This window comes from Bos mutus, chromosome 10, assembly GCF_027580195.1.
Source record: "Bos mutus isolate GX-2022 chromosome 10, NWIPB_WYAK_1.1, whole genome shotgun sequence".
NCBI classification, from domain to species: domain Eukaryota; kingdom Metazoa; phylum Chordata; class Mammalia; order Artiodactyla; family Bovidae; genus Bos; species Bos mutus.
Window position 1 is genome coordinate 27,419,380 of NC_091626.1, and position 20,972 is coordinate 27,440,351.

Genomic DNA, 20,972 nt, shown 5'->3' on the forward strand with positions numbered 1-20,972 from the left:
AGGAGGACTGCTGTTGGCCTAGTTTGTTTCCAGGACTATGGATTCCTGGCAGTGTGTCATGGACAGGTGGTCATTTAGCCTCTGGGGGAAAATACATGCAAGACCAGGACACTTTCTGATCCAAAAAGTCCCGTTCAGTTGTCTTTCCAACTTTCACCCTTCAAGTGCTTCTCTTCCGCGAAGCTGAAATCAGCCCCCAGGCATGTCCACCCAAGGACTCTACCTTCATCAAGGATGGTGGGGAGTAAAATATTACTTTTTACATGAACAGGATCAAGAAATAAAAATTGCCAAAAGAGAAGAAGAATCAGGGTAGAGAAGTATTGTATTAGACATAGTTCATGTATATTCTGTTTGGCAGAATTGTCCCTAAAGTGTCTGGTGTCTCACTCACATGCACACACATGCACACATTCTGTTATTGACTCCCCCCACCCCCACCCCAATGAAATGCCAACAGGTACAGGAGTATTGTGTAGAAGGAAGCAGTGCTTAGCTGTTACACATCAGATGCTGTGAAACCAGGAAAGGAGCTGTGCCAAGGCTTATTTCTTGAATAGATGAAGTTTTCCTCACATTTTCATGTCGGTAACCAGGTTGTCAGTGAGCTATAATAATCAGCATTGTCGGTGAGTCAAGGGTATTTAACTAAAATGTTAGTGTGATACTGGTTCTTAACTGGTGGTTCCTGATTTGACAGAGGAGCCTCTGAGACCTTACTAGAAAGTTCCACCTAAAACCACTTCCTTCTAGGGTATATGCATTTGTTTGAGAAGGATACAGTCTGTTTTTTTTTTTTGACAAGGCGCTGAAAGGTGATCTTACCTGCCCTGTAGTCAGTTTGTTTTCTGACTTCCTGAGTGACTTTGGGTAGATCGCCTCTGTGTGCCTTGGTTTCCCCACCTGTAAAGTGGGGATCGGGACTTCTGCCCTCCTCACACAAACACTGTGGGGATGAATCAGAATCAAAGGGGTGCTCTCAGTTCTAGGACTTTGGAACAGCAGGTACAATCACTGCAATCAAGGATTATGTGACTGCACTATGCCTAGAGTGTAATGTGCCATTGTGACCTAGTGCAGAAAGAAATGTTCTCGAAAAGCACACTGTGGATCATAATGCCACATATGATGTGAGGGTCCGGGTCTGAATGTCACCAAATTAGAGATTTGCGCTTAGCGAAAAGCACAGTGTAAAGGAAACAAGACTTTGGGATTCTTTAAATATATATATAAAATTCAAGCAAAACCAGACGCTAAACCTTGTAACAGTAAGGAATGGTTCTTCCGAGTTTCCAACCTCCTGATCATCCTCTAGAGTATGGGGCTTCTGTGTATTCTAGGATAAGTACTCATGTTACTCTTTGAGGAGGAACAATTTCCAGGACCCTTTTGTGTATGTGTGCCCTTTACTTATAGTCTTTTCTTTGAATCTATGGTAGAGAGGAATAGTGTTTCTTACTCTGAAATGCAGCAAGAGAAAATTGGAGGAGTGGGGCATGGTGGGGATGACGGACAGAGAAAGTCTTACTCCTCCTGATGTGAACATTCTCACCAAATGCCCAGAATTTGGCTTCCATGCTGCAAATTCCTACCATCCAGGAAAATACAGACTTGACGTGACCCCAGACCTTCCTACTTGCCCTCTTGGAATATCCCTTTGCTCAGAGCAGAAAGAGCATGAAATGGGATGAAGAAGAATGGGAAGGGTTAGGAAAAACTTTAGTTTGGTTCGTTACCCAGGAAACAAGCAGGACCAAACCATTTCAGGTGGAATCATCAGTTGAGCTAACCCATGGTCCTGCTCAAGCAATGACCAGTGCCTACACCACATCTGGACAGGAAGATGGAAGTTTGCTTTCAGAAGCTCACAGACTGTGAGTCTATAGTGGGAGCAGTAATTAGGATTTTCCAAAGGCAAAGAGTCTGTGGGGTAGTGAAGGTACACGAGAATGCCCTTTGTGCTCAGGCCATTCTGCAAAGCCCACCACTTAGCATCCCCCTTCCTTTAAAAAGTCCACTAAAACAGAGGGGTGATTGGCTCTACATAAGGGGCTATATCTTATTTACCATTGAGTCTGCCTGTGGTTTAGCACCTCTTATATAATAAGCACGTAAATACTAGATGGAGAAGAGGGATAGACAATGGATGGGTGGTGGTCAGAGAATGGTAACCAGAGGACATCTGTACAGGATGGATTGAATGGAGGCCTCCCTTCATCTGTCAAATTAGTATCAAGCACCTACCAGGGGGGCCAGGCATTGCTCTTAGTGCTGGGAAGACAAGGTCTCTGATATTGACCCTGGAGAACATAATATCATGAGATGAGCAGACACCTTTATCTCCTTGCTGGGCTTAACTGCCTTCCCATCGTGGTATCCAACCACAGGCAGACCCGATAGTCCTTCAAGCACAATTTCAAGTGTTTGGAGTTTCCTGGGGCTTGCCATCCTCCAGCCTACTATCATCTGGCCCTTGTTCTCTTTCTCTTAGAGGAGCCCTGATTATTCAGGTCCAATTTGTAAGGTCATGTACTTAACTTTAAATTACAGTTAAAAAAAGATTAATTACCTTCAAGGGCATTATTGGTGTTGCCTTTAACAGAGGCAGTGTAAATAATGATCGTCGACGCAGAGAACCAAGCCTCAGGCCCTGCAGAGTCCCAGATCACTGAAACGGTACCAGCTCCATCATTCCACTCTTCTTGCTGAGATAAGAAACTCAACATTTCAGAAGCATTTCCAGTTTTAAAGTCCCCAAAAAAGAGATTTTTGATTCGTACTAAATTGCTAAGAACGTTCAGTGAACCAGAATATCCCACCTCTTAAAGCTTCTAGATGATTGAGATTACCCCCCGGGTTGCTATGGAGACTTGCCCATCTCCACCCTGCAGGACCCTGGGAAACACTGGGCAGAGGAGCATAAGGAAATCTGGCATTTCTCGACACAGCCTGGGAAGGGGCTTTCAGAGATGCAGCAGACAGGTCCCGGTTCTAGAAATGTTATTTAGGCCTTAGATGTGACACGTTGGCTGGGGTATCTTATGCGGCACTGCAGCGTTATGCCTGATCACGTGCTTTGGCTGCATGACTCTTCGTAAGAGCACTACGTCTGTTCATGTCCTTGCTCTGTTCCATGGAGCTCTGGTGCTCTCCACACGCACCTCCTCCCAGGCCTATGCACCCCCATGTGCCCCTAGCCCCTTATATTCTCCCTGGTGCTGCTTTGGCTTCACATAGGTCAGGGTTAGGACAGAGGGTATGGTTAGTAGCAGGTGTTAGGATATAGAGGTGGAGGGTGGTTTCTTTCTGAGGAACACTGGTAATCACTGTTTACAGTATTGTTAACTTGCTGATGCATCAAACACCATCATGTCCCACTTGAGCACAAAAAACTAGTCTGAAGTGATTTTTTTTTAATATTTTTATTTATTTATTTGGCTCTGCCAGGTCTTCGCTGGGACATATGGAATCTAGTTCCCTGATCAGGGATCAAACCCAGGTCCCCTGCATTGGGAGCGTGGTGTCTTACCCACTCGACTACCAGAGAAGTCCCCAAAATGATTTTTTCCCCCCAAAGTGATTTTTAAATTAGCTGCCATGTTGAAGTGCTCGTGCCTCTCTCCTCTCCACTAGTGCAGGATTGATGGCGTGTTTTTGTGTCAGACACTTGTGCAGCTCAAGGACTGTCAGATGGCCCACCTCTACTCCTGTGTTGGAGTATACACATGCATGCCCACACACATCCTCCTCCCCATCCCAGCAGTCTTGCAGAGGGAGGGGTTCTGTAGCCATCTCATTCGTTCAGAGAAGGGTAAGCGCTGGGCACAGTGAGATGCCCCTTGGTGGGGGTCCACTGATCCCACCTACCTCCAGCTCCAAGGCTGCTTCAGTCTCTGGCTGGTGAGCATGGTGTCCATGTTCCCAATTCCATCATTGTGCCATGTGGGTGACAAAGGCTTTTCATATTGCCACTACACTTCTTCCCCCTACTTATTGTGAGAAGCTGACTGGGAAATGGAATTTGGATGCCAAAATACTGACATCCAGAACATCTCAGCATGACAGAATGACTGGTATCTTCTAAAAATCCAGTTCATTGTGGCTACCATACCTTCGAAGCAAAGCGTTTGGCAAAGGAACAAGCTTTGTTGACTTATTCAAACTATCGCCTACTATTCCACAGGCTCCTCCTGTCATCTGTAAAATGGGAACAAAAAATCCTACTTGGTAGGGAGTTATTAAATGAGTTAAATGCTTGGAAAGCGGCATGGTCCCTGGCAGATAGCACTCAATTTGTGGATTCTGTTATTTTGAACTTGGAAAGGTAGTGAAAGAAGGCCTGGGGTAGGTTGAACTTCAGCCTGGTGGGACTGGTGGACCCCAGGCTTCGCTGGCAGCCCTTTGCAGTGGTATGCACCCCTTGCTGTGTGGCAGTCCCCCAGCCATTCCAGGGGAAGGGGCTTTGGAAAAATGGGTCCCCAGTAACGTGTTGTAGTCTAGGGTTGGGGGGATTACCATGTTTACCAAATGTTTGGCAATAAAATTGTTGTATGATGATAAGTTTTGAAATTTTACTTTAAGACTTGATGACTAAAATGACAGACTGTTTTAGGATTTGCGTCTCTTTCTTGGGGTAAAGGAAGGTGTATTGTCCTGGTTGGACCCAGTGCTTTGATAGCATCTTTAGCAGAACCAAGTAGAAGAGGGTGTGGGAGAACCGCTGTTCTGGGATGCTCTGGTTCTGCAAGGTGTGGCACCGGGCAGAAATCCTGAGATGTGCAGCCAGCTCTTCTATGGCCCCAGGAGCATGAAGAAGAGGGTCTGGGACAAGCCCAACCTGGGAGAGCACCGATGGACTCGATGTGCAAACCAATGTTGGACCAGGAAGGAGAGAGGTGGGTGTGCATTAGCATCACTTCATCCTCAACAAATGACATTGTCTGAGAAGGCTCAGAAAATGCTCCTGTCTCCTTCCCTGCTTCCTGGCCCTGCACACAGCTGCATGGAGGTTAGCTGAAGGACTGGATCTGTAGACATCCACATCCCGCTCTGGATGTACATCAATGCACAGAGATGCTGAGCAGGCCATGCTGGCTCACACTGTGCATCAGAAGGTGAGGACCGCCAGTGAGGCAAGTTGCCGGGAGCTCCCCTGCAGTGCCACCTCTCTTCTGCCCCTAGATATCCTAGAGGGAGACCACAGTGGACCTTAGAGTAGGCGGAAGGTGCCTCCTAGGAATATCTGCTTGTTTGAAGAGAACCCTCAGGGTAAGAAAAACACGGAACCAAAGGGAGCAATTTGCTAACATGCTAAGCACTTCCATTGGACAGCTGACTGTTTTAATCACTTAATCCTCACTTAAGCTGTAACTGGTAAGGACATTATTATTCCCACTTTACAAATGAGAAAATTGAGGCACCGAGTTTAAGTCACTTCCCCAAGGTCACACAGCTAGTTGGGCAGAATCTGGTTTAGAGAATTCAGTTTAAATGGGCTTAACTTCAACTGGTACACATGTCCCTTACTACACCAGCCTTTTCTGCCTCTTGAGATTTACAGAAAAAGAATGATAGGCGTGGAAGAGTTTAATTGTTTGATCTGGGCTCAGTCAAAAGCTCTGGCCCTACATTTCGTGGTCTGCTTCTGTTGCCATGGGTGGGTGGAAAATTCTGCCTGGGCTCCCACTTTCTGCAGCCACTAAAATAAGTGGAAATAAATGACAGGGAGGGAGGAAAGTGAGATTCTTTGGAAAAGGAAAGGGCTGATTTATGAAGGGTCATTAAGTGAGAGCATCATTACGTCTGAGCAAAGATAAGATGCAGTGAGAGTGGAAGAAAAAAGGAAGGAAATTTAAAAAAGAGGTTGGAGAATACTAGGAAGAAGTCAGAGACAGCAAAATCCAAGGTTAGGGACTTCCCTGGTGGTCTGATAGCTAAGACTTGTACTCCTAATGTGGGCGAGGGGGGCACAGGTTCAATCCCTGGTCAGGGAACTAAATCTGCATGCCCCAATGAAGACCTAGCACCGCCAAATAAACAAACATTTTAAAAAAGAAAAGAAAAATTCAGGTGGGATCTATGTCTCGTGAATCTGAGCATAGCTAAATAAGTCAATGCCTCAATCAAGGAGTAAGAGGCCTACCACTGGAGCTATCTTGAGGCAGCCAAAGCAAGGTCCAGGGAGGAGAAAGGAGAAAGTACCTAAGGTGTCCTAGGTACTGATAGTAGCTATAGTCCCAATTCAAACTTGTTCATAGTCTAGACCTGTCAGATTTACAAAGGAAATGGTAGGCTAGAAGTCTCTAAGGGGTTTTCCAAAAGTCACCAAAACTTCTAAGAAAAGAATGTATTTAATTTCTTGTGCTAGTGATTAAGCCAGTTAACAGATGCTTGGAATCCATTTGAAGGTACTTTTGAGATATACCTTCTCTGCGTGGGCCCAGAACATATCTAGTCTCTACCTCAAGTAGCAGGAAAAGTAAACAAAACTCAAGGAAAAGAGACAGTACACTTTGTAACTTTGAGGGCATGGTGGGTAACAGTATTTAGAAGGTGAAGGCTTGAAATGTACACAGAACACTAGAGTTCAGAACGATGTAGAAAGTAATTGATGATGTTTATTAGGCAAGAGAAAAATCTAGCACCGATTTTCTTTGATGTTCTTATCATTTAATTCCAATGAAAGAGCTAGCTTGCCCTGAAGCTATCAATTTGGCTGAATAGGAAATTACTTATATTCAACTGTTTTTTGACCTATAAAGCAGCAAACAGTGGGGTGACTTGTGCCCTAAATGGGCTGTCTGAAGCCCCTGCAGGAACTGGGGGTGGAAGTTCCTGATGGAAACCCAGATGGCTGGGACATCCAGGTCTCATGCAGAGAGATGTCTCTTAAGGAGCCAGCACAGACAGGTGAAGGGCAGCTTGCGGGCATGCATGGGCAAAGGCAGCTTTTCTGCCTGCAGGAAACATACATTTACATCAGCATTTCTAAGTGAGAGTCCATTTGGTGTCCCCTCCATCAGACTGGGCTGCAGGGCGATTCATTTTCTTAAAATCTGCAAACTTTTCTGCAGAGGCTATAGCCTCGTGGCTGACTCCATGCTCCCAAGAGTCCCACAGGGAGTGAGTTGATCAGCACGCTGCTGCCTGCCCAGAATACCAAACAGCAAACAGCAGTACAGACTCCCGGTTCTCTGCTGCAGCCGGCTCCCCTGGCGCCAGCTCCGCCCTCCAAGAGCCCTTTCTCTCCCTCCATTGTTGCTTTTCTACAAGCCCACTCATTTCCAGGTGGCAGAAAAACGTCTGCAATCCAGTGATATATTTCTAAAACCTTCTCCATGACAACACAGGGCCTCGAGGAGACTGCCAGCTTGCAGCAGCCAGAGAACTGCCCTGGGGGCAGGATGGCAGAGAGCTGGCACTGCTCAGCCAGGGATGCTAAAATCTGCCTTAGCAGTGTTGCAGTCTGGGGTTAACATTCCACAGATTCTGAGAAAGTGGCGAGCCCGTGCCTCCAGATGCCCGCAATGATAATTCATAAACCCTGATGTTAGCTCCAAAGCCAATAGTCCAGGGCAGCATGGACTTCTTTTCTCCTTGAATGATCTTTTGCAGCTGAACAACAAGAGAGAAATCCGGCAAAGAAAGGACCTGGGTTTTTTAATGGGCTGCCAGTGTTTTGTGACTGTAGAAATTCTTTATACATCTCAAGTGCTGTCCAGATGGTGTGTCTCACAGATGTCGTCTCCCTCCACCGACCCAAATCACCCCCCGCCCTAGCTGATCCCACAGTGGCCAGAGCCTCAGAACCAAAAGCTCTACTTCCCCTCCCTAATATTGAACGACATTAACCTTGGGGCAGAATGCCAGGCACGGCAGAGATGGCTGCTCCAGACCCAGAAGCCACAGCGAAGCTTTGTGGAGCTTGTCATCAAAAATATGGGGGCATTAGACAAGGGAGAAAGCCGGAGGAGCAAGCTGGGGTTTATCTGTGAGCTGGAAACAAGGGTGAAGACACGAACCAAACTGGATGGCACTGATTCTCCTCCCCAACTCCGCCTTTCAAACTAGCTTCTTTATGGCTAAACCAGAGGCGGGACCCCCAGACCTTGGGTAGCTTTTAGTAAGGAGCCACCTTGCCCACACTGTACCCCTTCCCAACCTGTTTAAGCAGAGCCCTTTCCAGTGGTGTGGTAGTTTGATCGTTTGGCTGCAAAACAGGTGGTACCAAAGGCCCTGAACTCCAGTCTGGAGTCAGAAGACGTGTTTATGTCCGAGGCATTGAAATCAGACCATTGGCCGCCAGTCAGGGCACCAAGCAAACCCAAACTCAGGGAACCTTGAGCCACCTTCCCCCATCCTCCTGAGGTTTTCATTAGCATCAGGACTCCCTCCACCTCCGTTCTTCTGATGGAGACAGTGCTGAGTTCCTGCTCTGCCATCAAAATCAGCCCTCTCTGCAAGGCAGGGAGTGGCTGTCTCCTCCAGGTTGCTTGCTATGGTCACAGAAAGTGAGTTGACAAGGGGGTGCCACAGGAGTGTCAGCTTTGACTCTGGGGTAGTTCACAGCTTCTTCTACTCTGTGTCATAGTACTTTTTTTTTTTTTCTGGCCTCACCACATGGCATGTGGAATCTTGATTCCCTGACCAGGGATTGAACCCAAGCCCCCTGAAGTGGAAGCACTGAGTCCTAGTCACTGGGTCAGCCAGGGAAATCCCACAGTACATTATTTTTATCTCCTAAATTCCAGGACCAATGACAAAACTGGCAGCGCCCAGTGCAAACTGGAAATGGACACCCTTTCATTCAAATACCATAAACCATTTCCAGACAGCTGTCACAGAGCAGCCCAAAAGCACAGGACCCTTCAAAGCACAGGGCCCCGGGTGGCGCTCAAGAACTACCCCCATGAAGCCAGCTCTGCCAAATCCATATACTTGGTAGAAGAAGCTGTAGCCAAAGATACACCATGTGGGGAGTTTCAAACTTGAAGGGTGATAAGGACCTTTACAGTTGCAAAACCAGACTCAGGCAAGAAAGAAATTCAGACAACCTATTTTGTTGTTTTCTTTTATCTAATTCCCATTCAGATCCTTCCCTACCCATGAGCACAAAGGTTGTGGAATGTTTTTCTGGGACCATCAGAGGTGGGTGATAAAACACAGCCCTTTCTGAAATGGAAGAACCTGGTTTCTGCCCATTTCATTAATAATCAGCCCTTTAAAAAATTTTTAACTAAGGGTGCCTTCTTTTGTTTATTTATTGATGGCTGTGCTGGGTCTTTGTTGCTGCATGAGGGCTTTCTCTAGATGTGGCGAGTGAGGGCTGCTCTTCTTTGTGGTGCCCAGTCTTCTCTTGTTGCAGAGCTTGGGCTCTAGAGACTGGGTTTCAGTAGTTGTAGCACATGGGTTTAGCTGCTCCTTGGCATGTAGGATCTTCCCAGACCAGGGCTCAAATCCGTGTCCCTTGCATTGGCAGGCCTACTTGCCCTCTGCAGGCCTGGCAGCCGGGTACACCAGCTGCCTCCCCAGGAAGGCCAAGTTGGCCAACGCAACTGGTTGACCCAGTGGCTGGGGCCTAGGGAGGCCAAGTCAGCTGGATTCCTATCCACCGTACCACAAAGGGAGTCCCAATAATCAAACTTTTTGCAAAATTATGTAGTGGTCAAAACTGTGGTCAGTGTTCCCTGGTAGTCCAGTAGTTAAGAATCCACCTTATAATACAGGGGACACAGGCTCAATCCCTGGTCCGGGAAGATCCCACATGCCACGGGGTAAGTAAGCCTGTGCTGCAATTACTGCAGCCCGCGCACCTAGAACCAGCGCTCTGCAACAAGAGAAGCCCCCACAGGGAGAAGCCCAAGCACCACAGTGAAGAGTAGCCCCTCTCACCACAACTAGAGAAAGCCCACGCCCAGCAATGAAGACCCAGCACAGCCAAAAATAAATAATAAAAATAAAAAAACTGAGCAGACAACCTGGCCTTTGCATCACCTTGAGCCAATTATATAATTTCTCTGAGCTTCAGTTTCCTTATCTGTAAAGCAGGCATAATAATGGTACCTACGTCTCAGGTGTCATAAGAGCTACATGAGATAAAGTGTGAAGAGAGAATAGCACAGTGCCTGACAAGTAATGTGAGCTCAATAAACTGCTTTTATGATTAATTTCATTGTTTGATTTTTTTTTAAAGTAGGTGCTTCTAAAAGTTGGGGTCTGTCGAAACAGAGGTAACTATGAGCTGAACTATTTCTCTTAGCCTCATTCTCAGTAAGAAACTGCTAGAAGGGATACAGAGAGGCCGGCTGGAAGTGTCTGTATTCAACCCAAATCACAGACCCTAACAGTCCATTAGAGTGGGGTCGTGGACCCTCAACTAAGCTCCCCCAAGGCTGAATTAATTCTTGTCAATTCACAGACAAAATTAAGCATAAACTGCCTTAATTTTAGGACCCTGATGCTGGGAAAGATTGAAGGCAGAAGGAGAGGAGGGTGACAGAGGATGAGATGGTTGGATGGCATCACCAATTCAATGGATGTGAACTTGGGCAAACTCTGGAAGATGGGGAGGAGTGGGCAGGACTGGTGTGCTGCTGTCCACGGGTCACAAAGAGTCAGACATGATTGAGCAACTGAACAAACAAGCCAACCTCCACCCATGCTGTTTTTCTTAAGAAAAAGACTTTGGTGCTTCTGGATATCTAAATTGTTAATACAATGTAGTCGAAAATGGTAGCCATTTAAAACCAAAGTGTATTGAGTATTTTGAAGTTTAAGACCAAAAAGATTCATGATTTGCACGTGACTTGTCACCTGAACACATTTAAGTAAGGTGAACATGAACTTTGAAACAGTGTCCTAGGATCAACATTAGCTAACTCGAACTAGTCCCAGGGGAGGCCCTGGAGGACTCTGCTTGATGGTTTATCTGAGGGTGGCCTCCTCTCCCACCCTCGTCACACTGTGCTCCACTGGGGAGGATATCTGAACAAGGCCCATCAGAGGCCGAGCCTGAGGAAGCTCAGCCCTTTGTATCCCTCCACAAGTGTGTGAGATCCTGGCTCAAACGCCAGGAACGCCTGCTACTGCTACTGCTAAGTCACTTCAGTCGTGTCCGACTCCATGCGACCCCATAGACAGCAGCCCACCAGGCTCTCCCATCCCTGGGATTCTCCAAGCAATAACACTGGAGTGGGTTGCCATTTCTTTCTCCAATGCATGAAAGTGGAAAGTGAAAACTGAAAGTGAAGTCGCTCAGTCATGTCTGACCCTCAGCAACCCCATGGACTGCAGCCTTCCAGGCTCCTCAGTCCATGGGATTTTCCAGGCAAGAGTACTGGAGTGGGGTGCCATTGCCTTCTCCGCCAGGAATGCTCAAACCACCATAATCTCCTTGTTGTGGTCAAGGTTGTGGCTGAGACTAAAAGCCCCGCTCTGAGGTGGTACTCCTCTTCTCAAAAGCACCAATCTCATTCTTTCTAGGCTAAATGATATATCCCCCTGGTCTGGGGTAAACTCAGCTTCTTAGGACTGGGGCTCGCTTAAACCTACCAAGCTCTCAGGAAAGCTGACGCAATTTCTGAGCCTCCTGGGCTGTGGGATCACAACACCGCATGTTTGGAAATTTGGATGATGCCGTGGGCTTGGTCCCCAAAGCCAAGGCTGATGAACAGTGAGGCAGGCCAACCGTGATCTTTTGAACTCACAGACCTCAGTGAAAGCTGCCATCAACATAGAGTACCCCAAAGAAAGGTCTGGCAGAAGACAAGGAAGCACTAATGAAAAGCAACAGCATCTAACTGCTGCCAAGGTCAGCGCTCCTGGGAACTGTCTTCAAGGAAAGGCTGGCAGGAGGCCAGAGCCTCTGCATTCAAAGTCAGCTGCCAAGGCCTTGGACCGTTGGATGGTGCATTCAGTGACGAGAAATCCACCAGGACTGCCCTGCTCCAGGTTTGTAAACAGACCTCATCGATGTATATAAATTGAAAACAAATACAAAAGAGCTTGCATATCTTTTCTAATTAAAATTGATGTATGGGTTTTCCCCATTTTTACCAAAAGACTATTTTTTTGCCCAGGCTTTCAAGTCAAAGATAATCTAGTGAGGGTTGGTTAGTTAGTGTTAGTTGCTCAGTCGTGTCCTATTCTTTATGACCCCATGGACTGTAGCTCACCAGGCTCATCTATCCATGGAATTCTCCAGGCAAGAATACTAGAGTGGGTAACCAGTCCCTTCTCCAGGAGATCTTCTCAACCCAGGGATTGAACTTCAGGTCTCCTACATTACAGGTGAGTTCTTTACCGTCTGAGCCATCAGGGAATCAAAACACTCCCAGGTCTCACATTGGGGTGGAGCTCATGGCTTCCCTGGTGGCTCAGACGGTAAAGTGTCTGCCTGCAATGCGGGAGACCCAGGTTTGATTCCTGGGTCAGGAAGATCCCCTAGAGAAGGAAATGGCAATCTGCTCCAGCACTCTTGCCTGGAAAATCCCATGAACGGAGGAGCCTGATAGGCTACAGTCCATGGGGTTGCAAAGAGTCGGACACGACTGAGCGACTTCACTTTCACTTTTTACTTTCTCCTGATAACAGGACTCTTGTGGAAATGTACTCCCATGGACTGGGTCCAGTACTGGATTGCATCTGGCCATAGTCAACAAACCCCTGGGAGAGTGCTACTCTCCCGAGCCTGGACTGGACTACTGGACTGTGGAAGAAAGCCCTGAGTATGTTTGGAGGAAGAGAGGAATGGGGGTTGGTTCTTCAGCTTTTGTTTGGGATTCAGCAGTGGGAGTGTTGAAGGTCCCTTCAGGGAAGAACTAAGGCAGTCTGCAGGTGCGTGGCCCTGCCGCTGATCTAATCAGCGCTCACTGAGTGCCTCCTGTGTTTCAGATCCCGAGAACAGAGAGCATGTGAGATTGCCGTCCCTGCCTTAAAGCACTGCCAGGGTGGTGAGGATTACAAATAAGCCAGTAGATCTTTGTAAGACTCTGTGGTGTGTGCTTCAGTGAGGACACTGGTGAAAGCTGGTCCTGGGAGCAGCAGAAACAGCTTCCTAGAGAACTGAGATCTAAGCTGAGGCCTGAGGGATGAGCAGAAGGCTGAGGGGAGGCTTGCTTTTCTCTTGCATGGTATTCCATAGGCAGGCAGATGATCCAGGCTGGGTAGATGCTCCAGGACCCAGCTTCCTTCTTGCTTACTCTGCCATCTTCTGGGGCATTTCCCTCACGTGTATAATCAAAGCCAACTCACAAGCACGGTTTTCACATTTCAGGAAAAGAGAGAACACAAAAGACAATTTCTTCTTGTAGGAGCTGCATACCTCACTTTTGCTTCCATCTCACGGGCCATAACTTAGTCATATGGTCACTCTAGGCTGCAAAAGAGGCTAGAGAATATAGACTCTGGCTAAGCTGCCATGTATCAAGCTAAAACTAAGAGGGAAGAAGGGGGGAATGGACACTAGTGAACAATTAGAAGTCTCTATCACAGTGGGGACAGAACTGTCTATGCATGTATCATAGTCAAGGGCAGGAGGCAAAAGAGAGTACAACGGACTTGGGAAAGGATGTACCATACACTAGACTAAATACATTAACTACATTATTTCATTTAAACCTCACAGTTCTATATATAAATAAAAAGTGTTACCATTCTAATTTTACAGAAGCGTAAAGTGAAGGTCAGAGAGGTTAGGTAATTTCCCCAAAGTCACACAGCTTTAAAGGTTAAGCCAAGATACTGATCTAGGTCCACCCAACTCCAGACCTGTTTACCTCTCCATGAGGCTACACTTCCTCTACATAAAGCCACTAGAAGGTCAGGGAGGCTATAGGGGACTTCGGGAGTCTCTGGCAGAATGGTGCCCAATGGTGAAGGCACTGTAAGGAATGAATGAAGAATAGGAGGCAGAGAGGGTATTGGCAACAGTTGGCAGGTAAATCCAAGAAAGAATATCAGATAAAGCCAACCATTTCTGAGTCTGAGAATCAATGATCAGAGTCTGCTTTGAGATCAAATTATTCCTAGTAACTGCATTCTAGAATCTCAAGACACTCAGTTACAAGGATGATCTTTTCCCCCAAACTGATCAACAGGATAATTCTGAATAATCATCCACAGTTAGTCCAACACTACCCAAAGCAGGAGCCCCTCTAACAACATGCCTGGTGTTTGTTCATCATGGCCAACTCAAACACTTTCAGGGCTGGGGAGCTCACTGCCCCCAACCAGTGCCTCTGGGTAAAACTTCAGAAAACTCTGGGTACCCTGATCCCCTCCTGAATGGTCCCAGCTGAGGGGGAGATGGATTCTAGACAGGTGTAGAGGTTGGGTGAGTCCCAGCTATCTTCTGGTGTGTTTAATCCATCAGTCCACTGATTGAAGAGTTCAGGGAGTCCGGAGTTCTATCTATCCAAGGCCACAGTTTTGTGAATCACTACACAGGGCATTTCTCTTCAGTATGCTTGTCCTAGGGCCTTATGAGACAGACCCTGCACTACCTGATTTCTGAGGGCATGTCTGACCTCCTTGAAAGTTAGGCATATTCATTAATTCTTTCACCCTCAGCCTCATAACCACAACCTTGAAAAAAAAATCACTTTGAAATTTGCAACAGATTTGACCTATGAATAATTCAGCATGGCTCTCGACTCAGGGGAAGTATTGAGTTTCTGAAGCCTCTGAACCTACAGGAGACAGTAGATAGGATGCTGCAGGCATGCATCTGCTTAGATTTGAGTGCGTGCATGGGAGGGAGGAGGGAGAGTAGGAAGATAAAAGGAAGGAGGAAGGGGAGGAGGGAAACAAGGCGGGAGGAAAGTTAGGTATAGAACAAATTTCCTCCTTCAAGCAGTCTCAGAAGATCCCAAGGGCTTCAGCTCATGCGGGGAACAGGCACTGAGGGAAGAGAGGTGGTCAGGTTGTGGTGCCAAGCCAACACGCCTCCCAGGGCAGCTGCAAGAGAGTAACAACTGAGTGTGGAGCTTGTCCACCGTGGAACCAACCTTGACCCCAAGCGTGCAGAGCTCCTCCCGGAATGCCCAAGGCTGCAGGGCCATCCCCCATCCTCCCATTTTGTCTTGGCTTTGTCTCAAGACTAGAAGAGATAGAAGGAAAAAGATGGAGACCTGGCTGAATTTCAGCTCCGGTTCTACTTATGGTGGTGGGACCTTGGGCGGGTCACTGATGTGTGGTTTGAGCAGGGTGACTTTATCCGGATAAGGATGACAGTGTCTGGCCAAAGACCCTCCCACTTCCACCATGGGTGGGATCTCAGCTTACTATCTTGGCATTCTTTTGCTTTTTAAGTAAATGTACTTTTTACTGTTCACCTCTCACTCTAAATAAATGAGGTGTATAGAATTAAAAAAAAAAAAAATCCTATCCTATCCCAGGGCAAACAAATGTAGACTCTTGAGTACTGAAACTCGTTTGTCCAGGTGGACCAGGCTGCCCTATGTAAGAGACTCCCTATTTTAGGCTGAGGGCTCACTGAAGGAGCTTATTTTTTCCTTCTGAATCCTGAAACTACTTAACAGTCCCATAGCAAGGAAAGGTGAGTCCCAGGAAAAGCATTCAAGGAAACATGAGCAAGAATTTCTGTCCAAGACCCAGACAGAGCATGTCCAACCCACATTTCTCAGCCTCACTCAGGGAGAGAAGTCCCAGGCATGGAGAAGGGCAAGAGGAGGCGCCCTGCCCATCCTGCAGGCCCGGAGCGCTGCCTGCCTCCCCAGGCCCTTGATCACCCCTGGTAACATCCTATTCCTGGGGACTGGAGGGGAGGATGGGCAGGGCTGGGCAGAGTGAGATTTCAAACTTCTCTTGAACCTGGCACTCTCTCATCTCTGTTTCTTCAACTTTAAAACTGAAACTGGAAAAGCACCACCCTGTTTCTTTAGGGGCCGAGGCAGTGGAGGTAAAGGCGTGCTGTCAACAGCAAGGAGCCTCACAATACTGGCCGTCATTGCGGAGCCACCAGTCCCCATTTCAGGACGCTCTCCCTGGAGCGCAGATGGGCAACAAGCCCATTCCGGCTGCTGCAGGTTCCCTGGAAGGGTGCACTGTGTGTGAAATACAGTCCCAGCCTGCCAGTTACCTAAATACTTGTCAGGAACAGAACATACTCCGGCAATACCGTGCGGAACCACCCTGTCATGGTAGACTGCCTGGTGCTGGTTCTTTGCTGCAGATAGGTGGTTGTCTGCAGTTAGCATGCTTGTTCTAGAATCTGAGTCCCACAGCCTCCCTCCAGTCAGACTCCTGGCATCCTCCACCCTGTGGTGGAGTCGTCAGGACTCCCAGTCTGGTCCTTAACTCAGCAGTTCCAAAACCCTTTCAGAAGTTAATCCACCATGGGAAAGAAGTTCGCATCAGCCAGCCCCCTGGTCCAGATGAGCATGCATTCTTTACATTGGAAAAGTGCCCCCCATCATTTGCACAGAGCCCACATCCACTCAAGGGACCTAGGGAGAGACCAGAGGATTTCCTTGTAAGAAGAGTGAAACCAGTGGGTATTGGTCAGCCTCACAGGCCATCACCTATTACTCCATCACACTTGCATGGCTACTGCATCTTGGGCCCTTCTTATCCACAGTCTCTTTCTCTCTGAGCATCTTGGGAACCCTCACTCTCCTGACAGTGTATTGCCTCTCCTTTTTCTGTCCTCCATGTTTTTCTACCAAGAAAATAAGTTAGATGCAATTTATCTGGTGTTGTGCACACAATGGACATGGGTTTCCTTAATAAGACTCACAGTGAGCCAAACCCCTAAGAACTGCCCCACGCATCCAGGCTGCCAGCCCCAGGGAGCAGCAGTTCTTTCTATGATTGGTTGCATTGTGGTCACTGTCCCAAGGACCAACTCTATCCTTCAGGGGAGACTTCATCCCCACTGCCAAGAAAGGTTCCAGCAAACAATCTCTTGGGCTCTGATTCTTGACATTTTTAAACTCATGGTCCAAAAAGACTCCAGCGTGCTTTACTACTATCTGTGGTCAGAAGGCCAGAAATGCTGGGTGGTGATCATTATTTTAAATTATATTAGAATATTGGATGTATTTGCAAGCTCTGTGACACCCAGTCCTCGTGCTGACACCCTACCCTCCCAGAAGCAGGTTCCCCTCCACTCCCACGCCGTGGTGAATCACTGTTTGCGGGTCACCTCTTCAAGTGGACCTTCTCACTTGGCAGTGAAATCAATTCCACAAGCATTGGGAGTGCCAGGCTCTATGCTGATATCGCCAGCCTGTTCGTGGGTGGACTCCGGGGGGTGGGGAGAGGCAGAATTTCAGAAATAATTAACACAAAATTCAAAGAGTGGAAGGGTGATTTTTTCCCTGTGTTTGAATTCTCAGAGTGGATCTGAAGGTGAAACATGGCATCTCACTGAATGCAGAAAGATCCATTCAGCTGTAGAAGGAAAGATAAGGACCCTCTGCAGGGAGTCGAGGGAAACTGGAGGAGGGTGTCCGGTGACCACACGGTGCTGCGAAGGGAGAGGTAAGGGTTGGGGAGGATGACCAAGATAAAGAATAATCCCTCTCCTTTGGTTCCTTTCCAGCCTTCAAAAAGGTGACTCATTCTGGCCTCTCCTGGTTTCTACCTCTACAGTCTATGCAGAGAGCAACTTTTTTCCAGTTTCCTTCCATGGACAGAGGAGCCTAGTGGGCTACAGTCCTTGAGGTCACAAAGAGTCAGACACAACTGACTAATCAGCAGCAGAGGACCTAATGGTCTCTTTCCCAAGCTGCTGGGAGGACAAGTGGGGCATCTCTGGGAGTTTTCTCACTATTAATTATCCTGTGACGCCTCCAAGGCTTTGTCTCTGCTGTGAGTGAGAAAAATGAGTCGTGAGCATCCCCAGCGCTGAGTCATGGGGAAGAGTGAGACTGTTTTCCCGAGGGCTGCTTTCCTGGGGATCTGAGTGGAGCCACACTCCCGGGCCAGTGTATACTGCCCTCAGCTGGGAAGGCTGACTGCCGCTCCTTTGGCCTGAGCAGGTGAGAAAAGTCACCTGGAAGGAAGCCAGGGTATGGGGTGCGGGAGGCTGCCAAGGGGACTCACAGGGAGGGGGAGCGGCAGGCAACGCCCCTCCTGGAACAAAACGGGGCACGGTGGTAGGGGAACCTCTGCTTCTGGAGACTGGAAACCAGAGGGTGATCAGAATACAAACTTTGGGCTCTCATCTCAGATTTTTATACTTTTCACTTTAAAGGTCAGAGATTTGGAAGCAGAATCAGCTCCCATCTCTCGCCTAGGAAAAGCCTCACGTGGTCCTCAAGACCCTGCATGATCTGGTCCATCACCCCTTTAACCTCATCTCCTACTACTGTGCCCTGCTTACCCAACCCAGCCACCCTGGCCGCCTTTCAGTTCTTCTAACTTGTGGGCATATCCCCACCCCAGGCTCTTTGCTGCAGCCATTCTATTGCCTGGAATGCCCTCCCACCAGATATTCCAATTCCCTCACCTCCTACAATCCCATCCTCAAATTTTGCTTTCTCAGCAAGGCTCGTTTTGGACTGAATCGTGTTCCCCACCCTCCCTCTGAATTCATATGTTGAAGCCTGAACACTCAATGTGACAGTATTTGGAAATGAAGCTTTATTGTTGTTCAGTGCTAAGTTATGTCCAGCTCTTTTTGACTCCATGAACTGCAGCACACCAGGCTTCCCTGTCCTTCACTATCTCCTGGAGTTTGCTCAAATTCATGTCCATTGAGTCGGTGGTGCTATCCAACCATCTCATCCTCTGCTGCCTTCTTCTTTTGCTTTCAATCTTTCCTAGCCTCGGGGCTTTTTCCAATGAGTTGGCTCTTTGCATCAGGTGGCCAAAGTATTGGAGCTTCAGCTTCAGTAGCTTATAAGGAGGTAATAAAGATTAAGTGATATGATGAGAATGGGACCTTATTCCAATAGAGCTGGTATCCTTTTAAAAAGAGGAAGAGGGACTTGCCTGTTGGTCCAGTGGTTAAGACTCAATGCTTCGAATGCAAGGGACATGGGTTCAATCTCCCATCAGGGAACTAAGAGCCCACATGCCCCATGGCAGATAATACATGAACAATGATGTCAAAAAAAAAAAAAAAAAATAGGAAGAGATCCTGGAGCTCTCTTTCCTCACACACACAAAGAAGAGGTCATGTGAGCACACAGGGAGATGGCAGCCACCAACAAGGAGAGAGAAGGGACCTCAGAATGAAACCTAGTTTGCACCTTCATCTTGGACTTCCCAGGCTCCAGAGCAGTGGGAAATAGATTTCTGTGGTTGAAGCCGCCAGGTCTGGGGCATTTTGTTATGGCAGCCTTAGCCGACTGATGTGGAGAAGGCAATGGCAACCCACTCCAGTACTGTTGCCTGGAAAATCCCATGGACGGAGGAGCCTGGTAGGCTGCAGTCCATGGGGTCGCAAAGAGTCGGACATGACTGAGCGACTTTACTTTCACTTTTCAGTTTCATGCATTGGAGAAGGAAATGGCAACCCACTCCAGTGTTCTTGCCTGGAAAATCCCAGAGACGGGGGAGCCTGGTGGGCTGCCGTCTATGGGGTCGCACAGAGTCAGACACAACTGAAGTGACTTAGCAGCAGCAGCAGCAGCAGACTGATCCTGTTTCTTTATTACTATTGCAACCTTCCCTCCCTCCCTTCCTGGGACACCCAGACTCCCTTACCTTGCTCAACTTGTCCTATTCACCATAGCCCTAGGTGCCTTTTAATAAATTATTTATCTTTTTTCTTATATTTGTTGTTTACTGTCTGTCTCCCCTGCTAGAACACAAGCTCCTTGAGGGCAGGGGTTTTTGTCTGTTTTGTTTACCAGTGTATCCAAGTGTCTAGAACAGTGTCTAATACATAAGGGATGTTCATCAAGTCTTTGTCAGGTGAAAAGATGAGGCCCCTTTCTGAAGGTCAAAAAAACCTAAGGAGAGAGTTTTTTAATTTATCTTGGGTCTGCTTGTCTCTAAAGGGAAAGCTGTCCCACCTGGCCAGGGGTTGCCAGATGGGCTGGGCAGGCCTGGCCACGGCCTCGTGCACCCAGAGGGACAAGTGTGGCTCAAGAGGCTCAAGCTCAACCTCTTGGCTGGTGCTCTCCTAGTCTGAGAGACATGCAGATGGGAGGAGCCGTTACCCACCTTGTTTAAAGAAGGTGCTAACGTTCTCCAGTGGAAGCAGGAAGATAGTCCAAGCACACAGCACATGCAAAGGTACTGAGGCATGAAGCCATCCGGGAATACAGATTTGCAAGGAGTGTGAGTGGAGGAGAGGGACAGTGAAGCAGAGAGTCCAGAGAAGGCAAGATCATGAGGACAAGGAATGTCAAGTTCAGGTACTTGAGCTTTAGTCTATCAAGAATCAGTGGCCACCACAGGACTTAAGCAGAGAAGCAGCCTGATGGGATTTACTTGCTAGAAAGACTACGTGGGCAGCAGCCGGAGGAGGAAGGCTGGAATCGGGGAGTCCACATGGGAGGATATTTCACCAGCCCCAGGCACCTCATCACAGCATATTTGCATCTTGTGAGCTCTCAGAGTGCAGAACACACGTCTTTGTTAGCCTGTAACAGGCAGAACTAGGGCCACCTGTCCCCTGCAGCCTCAGAGGGAAACTCAAACTCCATCCCGCCCTCCCCCACTCAGAGTGAGACAACCCAAGTAGCTGGGGTGGGTCTTTCTTTGGCTCTTAGCAAGAGAGGTGCTCATCTATAGGCAAATACCATTCAAAACATTCCAGCCTTAGTCTTTTCCTTAAGACATTCCCATCAGGCTGTTGCCATGACAACCACTGCTGACCCCGGGCTTCCGGAGCCCAGAGAGACGTGGTCCTGCTGTTACCACTACTCATCAACTCGTCAACAATGCTTGTCCCATGATGCAACAGTCCCAGCCGGCTGTAGTTCACACACATACCCACACCCTCCCCAACACACACACACAAACCCACAACCCACTCCACACACACTCCTCTGCCG